Source organism: Tenrec ecaudatus, chromosome 16 (assembly GCF_050624435.1).
Source record: "Tenrec ecaudatus isolate mTenEca1 chromosome 16, mTenEca1.hap1, whole genome shotgun sequence".
Classification (NCBI taxonomy): domain Eukaryota; kingdom Metazoa; phylum Chordata; class Mammalia; order Afrosoricida; family Tenrecidae; genus Tenrec; species Tenrec ecaudatus.
In genome coordinates, this window is record NC_134545.1 from 43,255,711 (window position 1) to 43,270,407 (window position 14,697).

Sequence of the window (14,697 nt, forward strand, 5' to 3'; positions counted from 1 at the left end):
TTATGTAAAATTACTCATGGAATACATTTAAATCTTTTTTTTTCTTGCATTAGGCTACTAACTCTTAAAACAATTTTTATATCTTCTTCCAATTAAAAAAACATATATTGCAAATTAGGTGAAGGTTTACAGAACAGATCATCAGTTTTACATTAAAAAATTCATACACATTTTGTTTCGTCTCATTCATTAAAATCCCCGCAATGTACCAATCTCTCCCAATTTTTAAAAGATCTTTGAATATTTCCACAAAGATAGTGAGATCCATGCAGAAAAGAGCCTTATCCTAGTGTTCCTTTGTATCCGACAATAGGATTTTACATTGAACTCGCAACAAAAACTTCAATGTATCTGTGAACGAAATCCCAGTGGTCCAGGGTGGGGGCAGGATAGCACATATGGGTGCCATCACTCCTCGCGGTGGGATGATTCAAATCTTCACAACTTCTCCATGTCCTGATTGACCTCTGTTGCAAACACAGGCACAAGAAAGAACGCGTATCCCTGAAAGCCAAAGAAGTTCAAAATAACCCAAAGGCGGCTATCACCAAGGCTGTTATCAGTAAGGGCTCAGCACACCGCTGCCTGAGCTGAGGTCTTCATCTCGACGTTCTCCTTCTTTGGCATCCACCTCAGTGTTCGTGAGGGAGAAAATCAGAAAAGACAACCTACGCAGTAACCGTCTTCCTTTCCAATTTCGATTTTAAAATACGGAAGCAGGAGCAGAGGAGGGTGCTGGTGCTGGGAAGCTTTGCTTCGACCACTTCTCAAGCATCAATACCTCTTTGAGTTCATTAACCCATCAAGCCGCTGCTTTTCAACGCATTAAATTCAATTTCAAAAAAGAATGAACTAACACAGTCAAGTGTACATGACCCAGGTGCGTAGTGGGCTTCCTCGGCTGTTCTTTCCACCTACTTTCAATGCTGTCGTGGAGGCCTGCATCCATTATTCCAGCTAACTGGCAGGCCAGACTGGGGACTGGGAAACTCCTGCCTGCCATGTAGGCTTTCATTACTTAAGTGCATTTTGACTTGAACTATATTAATGAGGTTCCAAATTTAACTATTGATGGCTTTCAATAGGAATTTGCATTCCTATCCTCCCTGGCCCACAAATCACTAAATTCTCACCTGTGGTGAAGACAGCAACAGAGGGAATTGGTTCCAAGGCAGAAGCTGTGATAATACATGTTTTATCCTTCCCTATGAGCAAATACACATAATTGTCTTTTGCCCTGTTTTCTACATTAAATTTTCAACCCTTTACTACATCTTTTAATGAAAGCAGTGACTGAAAAATATAAACATGGATATATAATTCCCAATGAATTGGTCTAAGAGTAACTTGTAAAAGCTGGATTAATGGTACAAAGCATGTACTTTATAAAAATAGCCTGTAGAAAAAAGCATTAAGCAATTACAACTCTAGCTCTGAAGTCTCCAATATTATAGGGTAATATTTCCTTAATGTTAGACTTCATTAACCCTAAGATAATCTCTCATAAATTTTGCTGAGTTTTAAGGAGAAAAAAATAAATTATGTTTATTAAACTACTGAATATGTTTATGAAAACAAGACATAATCTACTGCCATAAACTTCTTGTCTTTATCTGAATGATCAAGGAGCTCATAAATAAAATATCACATAACAAAGTGAGTGTTAAAATTCATTACTGTAATAGCTATGTTCATGATCTATTTCATTAACAGTCCCCCTTTCCTTGGATAAATGGGCTTCTTGGCCTACGAGAGGAAAGCCATTTACAAGACAAAATACTAGGCTGCTTTTTCTCATTTTCCCTTATCTCTTCTATTCCTAACTTTCTAAATTAATTCTTCTCTTAAATCTTATTGTTCCTTCCAGGGTAACTCACAGTACAATAGAAGGAGCAGAAAGAAATAAAAGCAAAGAAATGGGTCTATAGAATATAAATTAATTAGGAATCTGAGTGAGTGGTGATGAAATTTGAGGACAGGAGCCCCAAAGTGAATTTAGAAGCTCGTCTTTCTAAAACATTTGCGAATAAAATGCAAATAACAGAATTCCAATGAATATTCAGCATCTCAAGTAATCTATACAAACTTAATAACTAAACTCTGCTGTCTATTTAACTATGTATTATAGTACCATTGATTGTCTGACTATATCCATGTATAGGATTTGATAATGCTTATCTTCAATTATTTTGTGCCTATTTTTATAGATATGGGTATAGACAAATACTAAGCGAGAAAGCTAAGTGGGTTAACAAGGATTATTAAAAATATTTAAATGTATACATACACGCACTTTTCCGTAATAAATATATGAAAATCTGAGCTCACAGGATCTGTTATCAAGAGAGACGTGGTCCTGGAAAAGGTCATCATGCGTGGCCAAGTAGAGGGAGAGGGAAAGAAAGGCCTCTGGACAGATGGCGTGATATTGAGGCTGCAACGATAGGCTCACATGTAACAGCTGGGAGGATGGTATAGGACAGGGTGGTATTTTATTGGGTTGTATGGAGAGTTGCTATAAGTTAGAACTGACTCGGTGGTATCTAACCAAAAGAACCCCAAAGGAGTGAATTTACCACCTCCAATCACCAACTGGATTTCTTAGCTAAGAAAGTAAGGTGTGTCTGGGATCTTAAAGGCTTGCCTCCAAACCAGTGAGATGTCGACTAAGTCCACATGGTGGAAGCACTGAAGGATTGTAAATCATATAATGGAATAGAGAACCCAGTTTGCAGAAGGCTATGGCTGACAGTAGGAACTGCACAGGGGACAAGCTCTGGAGATCTCCCTCTCTCCATAATAGAGGGATGGGATCAACGTGGTTACTACACGGAGCGCACTGGACACATGACTGCAGATGATCAAAAGGATGAACCTGACTTGAATGCTTAAAACCTTTTCAGTTGATCCCCATTCTGATGCACATTGGACCTGATCTGGTTTCCAACATTTTCTGTATTTGTTTTTGGTTTGTTCATATTGGGGTTTATCTCAGGTGTGTTATATCATTGGGGGTCATACTCCTGGATTTTTTAAATATTTGTTTCTCTGTCTTTTGGTATATGAAACCCAGAAGTAATGACCCTATATGAACATCAAGTAGAATGTGGGCTTCTGGGGGTGTGGGAGGATGGGGTACAGTGGGGGGATGGGGTAAAATGGAGGTGATGCCCAGGAATCCAGGAAGGAAAGAATGTTTGGAACCTGATTGTGGTAGCAGTTGTACAATAATTCTTGATGTGATTGAACTATGGGATGATATATGTATTACCTTCCAATTAAAAAATTAAAAAGAGAAAGTAAGGTGGCAATGGTCATAGATCCTACCTTGACAATTGATTTAATTCTAATTCAACAAAGTTCTGCTTTGCAGAATCTTCCACTCTATGATACTGACAGAAATTAAAACAGAATTTTACAACCACTGAGCTGAAAATAAGGCAAATCGCCCACAGAAACATTAAACAATGTAAATTAAAAAGAAGCTATTTGTTTTTATTCCAAACTACACACAAGTTTACCTACCACTGACACTGATGCAGTGTCAGCACAACATTCACAAGTTTTATATGAATCTTTTGTGAACTCTTACAATTCAGCACGTCCTTATGCAGTTCCTTCCTCGCCCTTCTAGCAAGGCACTGCAAGAAAGACACAGAGGAAAATAAGCAGCTCCAGGCATCAATAAACCGAATCGGGTCGAAAATGTTTTTGTATTTGACTCATTACCATATGTACATAGCCACAAACACACACACACTTTCCATAAAGTTGGCACTAACTAATGATAACCTCTTGTGTGTCAGAGTATGACTGTGCTCCACCGCGTTTTCTTTTTCTTTAACTTTATTTTTAACATCTTATTGTGAAGTTGGCGATTTACATTTCAGATCATCAATTTTATATTCAAAAACTTAAGCTACTTATCAACCTCCTTAATAACTCTACCTGTGCCTTACACTCGCCTTCTTTTCTCCCTCTCATGGAATATTATCTTCTTATCATCCAAGGGAAGACTTCTCTCCCTATCCTATCTTACCACCTCCTTCCCACTGCACTCCCAATCGCCACTAACTATCAAGGTCTATTTCCTTTAGTATGAAAACATTTATCTTATTTTTTCCTGAAGAGATAGATGGGCACATTGGTTGTTTCCCTCTTCTTGCTATTGTAAACAGTGACATTCTGAAGTTTTTATTGTTTTCTTTTCACCCTGAATACTGCTTTTGCTGTGTCCCAAATGTTTTGATATGTCATATGTTTGTCCTCATTTGTTTAAAAGAATTTTGAAATCTTATTCCTTGTTTCTTAGGTTATCTAGTTTTTTAAAATTTTATTGAGATATAATCTACGTATCATACAATTCAATAATTCGATCATATCAAGAAGAGTTGCACAATTATCACCACCATCATTGTTAGAACATCTTCTCTTTTTTGCACTCCGTGTTACTAGCTCCCCATTAGTCCCCAATCAATCACGTTATTGTTATCTCCATGGATTTACCCATCCTGGATCTCATATCCCAAAAATTACACAGAAACAAAGAAACAACAAATCCAACAACAATAACAAAATAAAATAGAGAAAAATTCAATAGAAAATGAAGCAGAAAATATTAAAAACTAGAGGAACTTTAAAATGGTTCAAAAGGGAGAGTAAATAATAAGGTATTAAATTCTAACCTAGCGGCACCTGCCATTATCCACGTTTCATTATAGGCTACATGATAGCAAGTCTGTTCTCATCCATGGTCTTCCCGTGCTCAGAAGGGATTCACAAGACACTGAATCCACATGTATTTCCCCATCACGTTTTTTTTAACTGATACATTTAAATGGGACAATAGGGGTCAAGTAAGATGTTATAATTTTTAAATCACTTTATTGGGGGCTCGTACAACTCTTATCACAACCCATACATACATTCATTGTGGCAAGCACTTTTGTGCATTTGTTTTACATTTTAAGCTAACCATATCTACTATAATCGTTTCTGACTGATAAAGCTGTTCACATCTCTCAACTATAGTCAGTGGGGAGTCACCAGAGGCCTACTTTAAGTGTGGACCCTGCACATGGATTTTGGGATTCCACTGTCATCCACAGCCTTATGCAAACCAGGTGTTCACAATTTGATACCATTGATATCTCTGATACCATTCCCTCCTTCAGATTTGGATATTATTATTGACAATCCTTGGATCACACAGACTCATGTGCTTCTTCCATATGGACTTATTTTGTGCTTCACTTAGATGAATGCTTGTTTGAAGACAAGCCTTTAATACACCAGATGTGATTCTTCCTGAGAGCCAGACACCATCTAATTTCTTTAGCATCCCTTGCTATAACATCCATATCATCAGTTATCTCTTCATAGGGGTGAATATAAAGCAGGGTTATGTAATCAGATTTATTTTTTGTTAGATTGGGGTTAGAATTAAGTTGTGTGCCCAAGAGATATTCATATATATGTTTATATATGTTTCTGGTTCACCTTAGAGATGTCATTGCCATTTTATGTTAGAGAACATTATCAATCATCTCCCTGGGGCATATGGTAGTTCTATTGATAGTGTCATTAATTTATCCAAAGTTATAGAATTTAAAGCATAATTGAGAAAAAGAGATTATACAAGCATAAGTTGGCTATGAACTGCAATACATGAATTATTGACCTATAAAAATTTAAAACTGGGGGGCAGGGCTGGAAAAATAATTTTAAACTTTAGTTACTGGATACAGTTTACACAAACAATGGGGGTTGGCCATAAGGCAATGCTTTGAATAACATTCATTGACAGTGACAGAACCAAGCCTACCAGATTAACACATCTTTTAAGAAAGCAGGGAGGGCATTAGGAGTGGAGATCCAAAGCCCATCTCTAGACAATTGGAGATCCCCTCACAGATGGGTCACAACGAAGAGAGAGCAAGTCAGGGTGCATCATAGCACTGATGAAACATACAACTTTCCTGCAGTTCTTTAAAGCTTCCTCCCCTCAACTATCATGACCCCAATTCTACCTTATGAATCTGGATATCCCAGATCTTGTACACTGGTATAGATAAGAGCTCATAACCAGGACAGATAAACACCTCAGGACCAATAATGAGAGTAGCGATACCAGGAGGGGAAGGAGAAGGTGGAGGATGAAAAGGGGAACCAACCACTGATCGACATATAATCCCTCCCAGGGGTAAGTACAACAGATAAGTGAATAAAAGAAGACAGCAGTTGGTATAAGACATGAAAAAAAATTATAAACTTTCAAGATTTCATGAGAGAGGGAGTAGAGGTGGAAATGAGCTGATACCAAGGGCTCAGGTAGAAAGAAAATGCTTTGAAAATGTACAAATGTAATTGACACAACAATGGATGGATGGATGGATTGTGATAAGAGCTGTAAGAGTCCCCAATAAAATTAAAGAAAAGAAAGAAAAAAATATTGGAGACATAAGAAGCAACCAACAATTTAAGCACCAGCACAAAGGCCAGTAAACAGCCTATATTCCCCATGCAAAACTCTGGTAAAAGTTAATGAACAATGCCAATTAATGGTGAGCACTTATTACACATGCCACTGTAGTTTCTACTCCTGCCTCCCTATCATATATTCTTCATACACTAGCTTGAGTGGTATGTTAAAAATGTAAGTTGTTTCTCCACTTAAAACCCTAGAAAGTTATCCCACTGCAAGTCAACTTGAGGAGTATGAGTTGTATCTGAAGCCTACCTGGTTTGACCTACGCGGTACCATAGCTGCTTGATCCCCATAGCAGAGCCTTTCTGGCTGTTGTTGCTTATATGATTACACTGCAAACACTCCAACCCTGCCAGAAACCTTTGCATTGTTGTTTTCTCTACTTGACTCTCCCTCTCCCTTTGATAGGCTCCTTCTCATCATTCAGCTCTCAGCAAAATATACCAGCCTCTCAGAGACCCTTCCCTGACCACCCAGTCATACAATTGCATATCACTCTATTTCATTCTTTAAAAAATAAAAAATCTATTTCATTCTTCATTAAAATCCTTATGGTTTACATCTTTGTCTCTTTCCTCATTAGAATCTCAAGCTCACTGCTACTGATTTGTTTATGACTCATAGTGACCCTCTATTACAGGGAAGCTGTAAATCTTTATGGAAGCAGGTGTCCTATTTATTTTCCTTCAGAAAGGCTGATGGGTTTGAACCACCAACCTTGAGGTTAACAGTACAATGCTCACAGTACAGGGGCTTCCTTGAGAAAAAAATGATCCCATTAACATAATGCCCATCTTGTTCACTGTTCAAACAGTTCTAACTCCACTCATTGGCCAATACTATACAAAAATTTCTAATAAACAAGAAAATAGCATTCCCGGATTTAATAAATATTTACTGAGCACCTGCTATGAGCCAGGCACAATGACATGATACGGCTCCAACTAAAGTCCATTTTCAATCTGCAAGCTAGTCAGACCTAAATTTCAAAATATGTGTTTTATTAATATACTTATATTTTCTGAAACCACAAACATATCTAAGTGATGTTCATGGAATCAAGCATCTGTATCAACCATAGATAAGGGAAGTGGGAATAGTTATTTTATGACATCTAAAGAGCCCTAAAAAGCAGCTAGAGGGTAAGCACAAATTACCCATGAACTCAAGAACAGATGTTTACCCTAAATGCAATACACTGTTTTCAAATATATAACCTTAATAGATAGACTCATAACCATAGAAACTTGCAAATGTTTTCTATAGGAATCCATAGAGATCAAGTGTATGAAAGTTATCCAGCAACAGTCAATGACACTCATGAACTCTAAGTAGATGTGAAGATGCTGCATGAGTAAGTAGAAGATACATAAAAGAGGTGGCCAAAAAGTATGAAGGGTGGAGAAAATAGAAAAAAAGGGCACACAAAGAGAAAGACAGAAGGGGTCAGAGAGAGGAAGAGAAAAAGAGTTAAGCAGACACATAAAAGAGAAAGAAGGCTGTAGAGTAAAAAAGGGACAGAAAGAATACAATAACACAGCCACCGTGGACGAGGAACTGAGGAGAAAATGGAGAAATAAGGAAAACAAATGTTAACAAAAGAACAGCTATTAAAAATGCTGAGTTGAAAATGTCTCCAGATGGCCTCTGACATCTAATAAGTCATCTGTCTTTCTCAATACAGAAAAGCTATTACTTACTGGTGGGCTAATACCAGCAACTGTGACAAGTAAAAACAGCAAAGCCCATAAACATATAAAAAATTCACCCCTTGCAGTTGGGCAAGAAAGAGAATGCATTCAATTTTTTCAGATGAAAAAGATTTGAAGTGGCTGAATTTATTGTAATGCGACTTGTAGTATATGTTGGGAAAATGAAAAGTGAAAAAACATCCAGTGTTCAGCCCATCTTCAACTTCTCCTTATACGACATAATACATATTTTTAGAACATTAACTCTTCATAGAAGCCAGTCATAAATATCAACCTGGCAGCCTGGCTATATGCCATCAATTCTTATATCAGAGGCAGGTATTAATCACACCCATCAGTCCAGCCCACAAGGACCCCATATAACCAGCTGTTTTTTATCTGCTCACAGGATATGACCTATGTTTAAGGGCAGCACGAAGAATGCAGATTGGATAAAGGAAGAACTTGGTGCTTCAAGTCAACCACAGGCATGGGAGAATCTTTCTTCCCTGTGCAGGAAATAGTCAGAGAATGTAATCCATACAAAATGGCAGCATAAAGATGTCACTGGGAGAAGTGACATCTTAAGATCACCATAATAATAAATAGTATTACATTCCAGGACTCATTTTTATTCCTCTCTTCTATAATCAGTCCATCAGTATACACTAACATAATCTTAGAAAAATAACCCACTGTCTCTATTTCATTACTGGCTGTCTTCATTTCTTTACTGCCCACACAAAAGATGAAATACGTAGGAATAAGCTGTACTAGAGAAACAAGAGATTTGTACAAGAAAGAAAAATATATAAACATAAATGATAGCATGTCACATGATCATGGATAGAAAAGCTTAACATTGTAAAAATATCATTATGCTCAGGTGATGTAGTGGCTTGTGTTGCATTGCTAACCACAACGTTGGCGGTTCAAAATTACCAGATTCTCTATGGGAGAAAGATAAGGTTTTCCACTCAGGTAAACATTTCCAGTCTCAGAAATCCACAATAACAGTCCTACTTTGCCTATAGGGTCATTCTGAGTCAGAGTCAAATCTACTGCAGTTTGTGAGTAACCCAAAACAATCTATAAATACAACCCAACACCGATTCTTTTAAAAATGGAAAAACTAATTAACAACTTTATATGGAGAGGAAAGAGACCCAGGATACATAATGCACTAGTTAGGAAGAGCAAAGTAGAAAGGCTATCACTTCTCAACCTCAAAATCGACTACCCAGCCAAAGCAGTCAAAACATTGCATTGGTACAATGATAGATAGCCCATAGTATGGTATAAAGAGCCCAGAAATAAGTTCATCTGATCTTGAACAAAGACCTGAAATATATTAATTAGGAAAGAAATCACATATCTTCAACAAATGGAGTTGGTGAAATTGGATTTTCATTTGCAGAAGAATGAAACTTCACATAACTCATCCCATCTACAAAATAATTCAAGATGTACTAAAGACCTAAATGTAATTCCTAGAACTATAATGATCATTACTGAGAAAATAGTAACAGTCTAGAGTCTTAATACAGGGAACGGAGAAACTATTAAACATAATGAAAAAGACACAAAGTAGAAGGCAAAATTGATGACTGGGACTGTCTAAAACTAAGATGCCTGCACCTAATACTACATCAAAGGAAAACCTGGAGAGTGGGGAAAGTAGTTTGGTAAATACATAGCAGCAGACAAGAGACCAGTGTCAATAATCTATAGAAAGTGGCAGCACATCAACAAGATATGACAAATTAAAATTGAAACCAATTGAAAATGGGCAAAAGACATAAATAAACGTATCTAAAAAGATATCCAGGAGGTAAAGGAACATATTAAGACACCTGAGCAATCACTAGGCATCTGAGAGATAACAAGATAACATCTCACATCAGCATTTCTAATGAAGCTCAAAAAAACCAGAAATTGACAAGTGCTAGAGAGGCTATCGTGAGACTCCAGAGGCTAGAACTGTTATATGCTGCTGGTGGGATGATGGGAATATGAAACCACTGTGGAAATTGATATGGCACCGCATCAAACAACTGGGAATATAAATTCCATATTAGCCATCATTGCCTTTGTTGGGTATATATACCCTAAAAAGTAAGCATCAAATAGCACACAGATATATGCAAGTCATGTTTCTCACAGCACTGCACAATAACAATAAGATGGAAATAACCGAAATGTCTATCAATGGAAAAATAGATAACAATAGATAGGTAAATGCCTATCAATGGAAAATAGATCAATAAATTTTGGTACATACACCAAATGGAATACTATTCATCACTAAAGAATAATGTAGCAACTGTGAAGCATTATGGTATGTGAAACAATCCTGGTACAGATTGACTTAGCCAACGTTATGCTTAGTAAAGTTAACCAGAAAAGTATAAATATTATATGAGGCCACCATTATGAAAAAAATCTAGAAAATGGTTTTCATATCAAAGGAAGTCCACGTTGATCATTTCTAGGTCCTGGTGAGGATAGGGGGAGTGAAGCAATAAGCTAGCCCAGAGGTTGGCGAATGGTGGCTTCAGGCCCTATGTGGCAATTTCAGTACATACCTGTGGCACTGAAGTAAAATTAAAAAATGAAAATGAAACTATCAGAGTTTCAATTAAAGGATACTGTTAAGATAATGCCGGCTTCATTTGTTTAGAAAAGTAGATTTATGGCTCTCAATTAATGTTTAAATTGCTGTGAGGGGCAGGATCGTCTCCTCGGTTTCAAAGTTTGCTGATCCCTGGGCGAGGTTCTAGCCTCTAGATTCCCAAACTTATTTGGCCTACAGCCCCCTTTTTCAGAAAAACAAAACAAACAAACAAAAAACATTACTCAGCACCGCCCTTTGAATTAGGAGCTTTTGCACAATAACCCATACTAGGTGATTACAGCAAGGTTACAGGATACAAGGTTAATAAGCAAAAGTCAAATTGTTTTCTCTAACATGTAAGTATTGGTCTTTCCCCATACTGCTCAAAGAAGAGTGAAGAAGAGCAAAGATTTAGGAGAACAACATGTAAACCACAAGTATCCATAGCCTGAGACCAGAATAAATGTAAGCTGTATAGGTACCACTTCCACCTACTCTGGCGCGGATCACAATAGGAGGTCCTACAAAGGAAAAGAAGAAAATGTAGAACAAAACTCAAAATATTGAATGACCAGACTTACGAGTCTGCTAAATCCCTGAATCTATGGTCCTTAGGCACCCTTCAAAATTGAAACTGAACTCACTTGCAGGGGATCTCCTTTCAGATAAATAATAGATAACCAAGAAGAAAGCATTTGCTGAACAACAAAACTTAGAAAGCAGGAGGAACAAGAAAGAAGGACAACTAGAAATGGGGAACACAAGGAAGAAGAGGAAGAGCATTGTTCCACTTAGAGGATTGCAAAAGAATGTCACAAAACACAGAGTGTAAACATTAGTAATTGGGAAATTTTTCATTTATTTTATAAACTTATACCTAAACCAAAATAAAAAATATATTTTAAAGTTAATTGCTTTCCCATTCAAGTACACCAATAATTAACTATTGAAATTTGAAAGTAGGTAACCAACATGATTTATATTAGCACCAAAAGTAATGAATTACTGAGATATTGTGTTAGTCTGGTTACATTAGAGAAACAACCCCATAGAAACTCATGTATAAGAGAGAGTTTTATATAAAGGGTAAGTGCACATCAAGAAAACATCCCAACCCAATGCTCTCCAAGCCCACAAGTCCAACATTAACCCATATGTCTGACACCAATCTACAAAGTCCTCCTCCATCTCACAAAACACACACAATGATGTCAACTTCAGGAGGAAATCTGAACCAGTGAACATATAAGCATCTCAGCGCTGGCAGGGGTCTCCACATGGCTGCTCCAGCAACCAGGGCTGCACCAGGATGGGTCCATGTGGCTTCTCCTCAGGGATGTCTTGTAGGAAGTGAGCTTTGTCAGCTGAAGCAGGAAACTGGCTAAAGCAGCTGCATCCTGATCCCACCATCACAGAACAAGAGACCCGAGAACTAGAAAGGAAAGGCTGATCGAGCCATTTGTCTCTCTGACCTTCAATTACCCCCACATGTGTGTATTGGCCAGGTCGGCACAATAAACTTTAATTATCTCAGGTATATATCTAACAAAATATACACAGCATCTACATGAGAAAAACTATAAAAGCTTTGAATAAAAGCAAATAAATGAGATCTAAATAAATAGAGAAGAATTATAAATCAATGGATGTTGTTAGGTGCCATCAAGGCAGCGCAGATGGACAGCAACTCCGTGGAAAACAGAAAGAAATGCTACCTACGTGTGCATCATCACCATAACCATTGCTATGTTGGAGCCCATTGTTGCAATGAGGGGTCTCTCCATCTGATTGAGGGGCTCCCTCTTTTTTCTTGACACTCTGCTTTACCAATCTTGATGTTATTCTCCAGGGCCGGGTCCCTGACGGGAAAACGTTCAAAACATGTGACTTGAAAACCCACATCTTGACTTCTAAGGAGTGCTCTGACTATTCTTCTTCCAGCAACGATTTGTTCTGTGTTTGGCAGTTCATCGTGTTTAACTGAACAGGGATGTGCTTCTCGGACTGCCTGTGGCTTCCCTTTTGCCATGAGGCAAGATTCAATCATGCCTCCATGCTCCATCCTTCCTTACCTATTCTGCCACCTCCCACGCCACTCAGTTCAACCGCCACACAAAACTCACAGGCAAGACTCACCATCAAGGAAGGTTGGGTTGGTGTGTGTGTATGTGTTGTGGGGGAAGTCAAGAGGTCAGATTCCACACACAGTAAGGATACAGTCATTGGTCTCCTCAGCCAGCAACAAAATCTCTCTCTCTCCAGCTCTGTCCCTCAGCCACATGGTCCCTTGGCCTTTGCCTTCATTAGCCAGCAGCCAGGCAGCCTGTTGTTCTGTTCCACAGTTCTATAGTTTCAGGCCAGATGAGGAGAAAGTCCCCCTAGCTCAGTGTTGCTCATCTCAGTCTCCTCGCCACATGCTGCATCTGCCTCCACTATTTCAGACAGATTTTGAACATACTCTTCCAATGAGCTCATCCTCAAGGTCTCTCTCTCTCTCTCTCCTTTATTCATATATGTAGGTGGTGGTAATGAGAACTGATCCATTCTCTCGATTGGTGTTACACACACCTTATTTGAATGACCCCATCAATCATTTGTGGGAGTTACAGAGAATTGGGCAGAAGAGGCATACTAAGAAATTTCATTGCACCACAACATTGACTATTTAAAATTCTTTGCCGATACCATAATTCAAATCTATCTATTCTTCTCTGTCTACCTTATTGATATTGCCCAGATTTCACATAATTATGAGGCAATTCAAAGAGCCATGACTTAGGTCAGGAGAACCCTAGTCCTCAAAATGACACCTTTGCTTTTCAACATCATATTTTCCCAAAGCAATCTGTTGTTTGATTTTTTTCACTGATGCTTCCTTCAGATTTGATTGTCGATACAAATAAAATGAAATCCTTGAAAATTTCATTTTTTGTTTATCATGATAATGCTTATTTGCCTAGTTGTAAGAATTTCTGGATTCCTAATATTGAGGTACAATCCACCCTGCTGACAGCAGTCTTTGATCTTCATCAGCAGTGCTTCAAGTCTTCTTCATTTTCAGCAAGCAAAGCTTGTCATTTGCATATCACAGTTTGTTCATTTGTATGCCGTGTTAAGTATGAGTCAAGTAAAATCAAAAGTTGAAATAAGGAAATGGAATGTCTGATGCTCAATACCTAGGCATTAGTAAGCTGAGATAGACAGGTCTTGGCCATTTTGAGTCAGGTAATTATATAGTATCCGTTGCACACAACAACAAATTGAAGAGGAATAGCATGGCATCCGCTGTGTGTTAGGGTGGGTTTTTGAGTGAGATAAAAACAATGATACTCTTTGGTGAAGAACTTCATATCAGTAAATAATTTTATATCAAGAAGGCATCCAGCCCAGTACAACTGAAGTCCATGGGTCCAAGCCTAATCAGAACCCTCTTCAGACTCATGTAGGCTGTTGAAGCATAAAAGTGAAGCAAAATGTAGGGAGATCTCAGGCTGCTGGGTGCACTTCACATGGATATAAAGTCCATGGGAAGATGGAAAGGCACTATCAGCTCAGAGGTGGTTACCAAGGTCAGATGCCTAGATGGGGCCCACCCCTCGAGGCAGACACAGAGTCCCAGCAAGGAAGAAGTCAACGGGGTAGAGAAGAAGCAGCTTCCAGGGTCTCCCTTCTAAAACACCACATCTCCCAGGACCTATCCCAAGGCTGCGACTTGATTGACAAGTTGAACTCCACCCCTACACTTTCACACAGGTGTAAGTTGGCATAAAATCTATAACACATTGTCAAACATTTCAAGATCTATTCTGAAGTACAACATTACATTGTCAGTGATAAGATAATATCCATGTCTTTAAGGAAGAGCAATTAACACAACATCAACCACTAATGACAAAGAGAAAATG